General features: G+C 32.9%; 1 pseudogene; it reads left to right on the top strand.

Moving 5' to 3' along the window:
- The first annotated feature begins 1,752 nt into the window (after window positions 1-1,752).
- LOC149191179 (methionine S-methyltransferase pseudogene) lies at window positions 1,753-3,676 on the top strand (annotated as a pseudogene).
- The last annotated feature ends 428 nt before the right edge of the window (window positions 3,677-4,104 follow it).

The following is a 4,104-nucleotide window of genomic DNA, read 5'->3' as shown; positions in this document are numbered from 1 at the left end:
TACAGATCTAGAAGTTTAATAAACATATAATAGTGTAAAAATTCAGAAATTGAATATATTATTATTAGATCTATTGTGACGAACTATCCAATGGAATATCCATGAAAATTTACAGATCATTTAATAATAACCATGCATTATTTTCCCAATATTCTCAAATAAGATATGTTAGAAGTATGATATATCAATAAACTTCAATGATCTGTATATAAAGTAAAAAAGGTGAAAATCTGGTTAGCTCGCTCTATTGAAAAGTATGTAGCAATAAAATTAGTGATATTAGACATAATGTTAAGAACTAACATTTGTTGTAACAATTTTTTTCTTGGAATAAGGAGGAAAGTGAATTGATTGAAGATAACATATGATAAGATCATAAGGCCAAGTTAAGGTAATCTTCATCTCTGATATTGTCCCATTTCATTAAATCAAGGGCATTGTAATAAATCTTTGATATTTGACATAATAGTCTTCAAGGATAGAGGATGTCTAATATTAGAGGAACCTAAGTTTCCTAGGTCTCCATTTTTCAAAAATTGTGACTAAATAAAGGAGTAGAATCAAAAATCATTTTGATGAAAAATTTAAAAAGGTCCCTATTCTATTCATAAAATAGGACAAAAGCTGATGTGGGAGACAACCTATCATAGATTGGTTTGCATATTTATGGGCCTATTATGCCAGATATCAAAGATGATTGACATATGTCCTCCATGGGGGCTTCACTCAATGAACCTCTCACATATCACGTGTGTTCATGGCATACTAAATAATACCCTTAATTTGAATGCATATTGGAAAATACCTTTAAAAATCACATTATTTAACACCCTACCAATACAAACCCAATACACCTTTTGATCTAGGTGGATATTGGTGGCCACCTACCTATTCTACGTATACCTCCAGTTGGTTTCATCAGTTTCCTAGTTTATAGCAACATTTATTATTTTTAACATTTTTTTGGGTCCTCAACATTCGAAGCATTTTGAACCATGAAACGTTTTTTTTAGGTCAATAGCATGCTCATGCCTGAAATCCTATAGTAATTAGATATATCTTTTGCACGAGGTATCGAACATGCCAAACAAAGATAATATGGCCAAGTTATGATCCTGGGAAGTTGGCTACCCAAGTAACCTCAACGAGGCCCACAAGCTCTTGGTGTTCCATCTCCTGGGGTTATGGTTTTGGTTTGTTATGCTTTTCCCTTGTTTTTCAATTAGAAAAAGGCCTTTGAGCCTCATTCTAACATAGTCCAGAGACATGTAGATGCCACATCTCTTCTCGGAGATAAGTTATTGTTACGAATATAAATTATATAAAATAAAATAAATATAAATACATGTAAATAATAAATAATAAAAATACTAATTATCTTAAATAGTCATTAGTTAAGTGAAAAGGCATGTCTAAAAAACATGCCTAATCATGAAAGTATACTTGCTTACGTATATAAGTAGGGCCTCATTGTAACATTAAATATCACTTGTATATTTTACCATATTAATAAAAATATTACTTACAAATACATTTGTGCATTTTACATTTAAAGTCAACAATTTATAAGTTTTGTTGCTTTAGTGGTATCAGAGAGTCTTTGAATGTTATCCGCCACACAATATGTTGTATTGTTTTTTCCCTGAATTCATTGAGAAAATTAGTAAAATTCAGGAAGAATTTGAGTGATTAGAAAAATCATCTACAAAAGTTATAGCATGTCTAAAGAAAACATATGCAAAATTCCATAATATGGAAGATGACAGCAATGGTGAAGAAACGAAACAAGGTGAAGCATGAGAAGAAGATTTTGATCAGAATGATGATAATGAAAATGAGGATGTAAAAGATAATTATGAATATGAAAATGATATCAATGAAGATGGTGAATAAGATGAAGTAGTAGATGATTATAATGTTGAGGACGAAGATGTTGCAGAAAATGATCAAGACGATGATCCAAATGAAGTTGATCTTGGTGTGGATGAGGATGATCTAGATCAAGATGATGATTCCAATGAAGTAGATATAGATCAAGATGAGGATCCATATGAAGTTGGTATTGATGTGGATAAGAATGATATAGATCAACATGATGATCCAAATGAAGATGATCTGGATGAGGACTATATTGAGAAACAAGAATATGAAAAATATCATAACAAAAAGGAAGTTACTATGAGATGCACTTTAAGTTTTCGTCAACAAGCATTTTATTGGCCCATCAAGAATAAGATCTCCATGGATGAATTATTTGATATCATTCAAGGTCATCTTAGCAAGATAAATTTTTGTAACATCATCAACATTGTTATGCAGCTGAGGAAGAAAATCATCATATTTCCATCGAGGTCTAGCAATTGAAAATTCTTTGCCACTGTTTTCACCAAAACTTGCATTGGTCGATGAAAATATTACAAGAAACTTGCCCAAGAGGTGGCTTATGTCTTTGGAAATTAAGAAACAAGCAAATGAAAAGTGTTCTTCTAAGTGGTGACTGTAATATAAGCACCACATCGATTTTATCTAATGATTGAACTGATAAGGAAGCTTAAGCCACAGATTGTAGTAAGAGGTATAGCAGATTTTGAGGCAAAAACATCCACAAATTTTGAACAAATTCTTGATGGAACCCAAAAAATTAGTTGTCACCTTCTCCTTCATATGTATAATCATATTGAATTAACTATTTTTCCTGGTGAAAATGGGATACTGAAATATCTGGAAACAAATAGACCACCCTCACATGCAATAAGCTTTTGTGGGCTCGTCAAGAATCAAGTATACTCAGACCTAGAGGTTGCCTTCATAATCTCTGAAAGTGAAGAGGTCCTTACTACCTTAGCAAAGACTATGGAGTTGTTATAGAGTCAAACTAATTTTTTTAGGCAATATTATTATGGTTGTCTTTTCCATGAGCTTCTAACTTTTCAGCTTCCAGATCGACATCAAACTACAAAGAGGTTATGTACAAAGGAAAATTTAGATAACATGATTAGGGTACCAGATTACGCTATTAGGTTTCTCAATAAAACAGATATTTCAAACCCCAACCTCAAGGACGTGGATGTAATTCATATGGACCTAGATCAAAGTGCTCTTACAATTCCCTCTTATGTGAAAGAAGTAGTATTTGAAAGTTTTTCAAGACATAATATTATAGATGTTGAGGCTGATCTTGGACTAGGTATTAAGGATTTAGTTAAAACCAAATATGGATTTCCACCATAGAAATGTAAGGAAATTTTCCTTTGTGATATACCCTTGGCTTTTTTCACCAAGTTAGTACTAGTTTGCATTCAAGAGGACAAAATATTATTCTTTCCTACTGGTTGCAACATAAATTATGTTAATGCAGTTGAATCCCTGAAAGAATATATTGTTAGTATTTCAACAAGTATTAACACATAATTCAAGATCACTGATAAGATTGTTGAACATCACTTCAAATCTGAAAAAATACCATAGCTTTATATTTCTGGTCCTACGATCAATCCAATAGGTTTGGTTTACACTAATGAAGAAATATGCTCCATTCTTGCTGTGTGAGAAATATGGTGCATGAATAATTATCGACACTTATTTCTCTGGTGTCGAATTTACATTAGAACAATCTACAAAGTGGAGTTTGGAATCACTATTATTCAAATCATTAAGTCCATCATTTTTCATGTAGCATTTCCCTTATCGCTCCATGTGATCTACATTGCATACCCATTCGCCACCATCAACACCTTTCCCACAATTCTTGTCAGTTGCATGTAATCTATTTACACATAGTTCCAGTACATACGTTGTGTCTTCCACTATAAATATTGTCTACTCTCCACCCATGGGAAAACCCGAATTTTCTGCCTTCCATCCATCAGCCAAGAGACTTCTGCCTGCCCTCTTCATTGTCCACTAACTACTGTTCATCATCTGCCACCTTCTCTTTCCAACATCCATTGACTTTCCGCTGCCTCTATCGCTGAAACTCCACTGTATGACCAACCACAATTGTTCCTCCTCCATCCATAGGTCTGTAGTTATTCAACACTGCAATGTTCCATTATGTCACCCCTTTTGGTCATTCGATTCATTACATTGTGACCATAAGTTATA

The sequence above is a fragment of the Pinus tabuliformis genome, chromosome 3_1 (assembly GCF_031772625.1).
Source record: "Pinus tabuliformis cultivar Carrire ecotype Pingquan chromosome 3_1, CPIR1, whole genome shotgun sequence".
Lineage (NCBI taxonomy): Eukaryota > Viridiplantae > Streptophyta > Pinopsida > Pinales > Pinaceae > Pinus > Pinus tabuliformis.
This window is presented reverse-complemented; position numbering and strand designations above follow the sequence as displayed.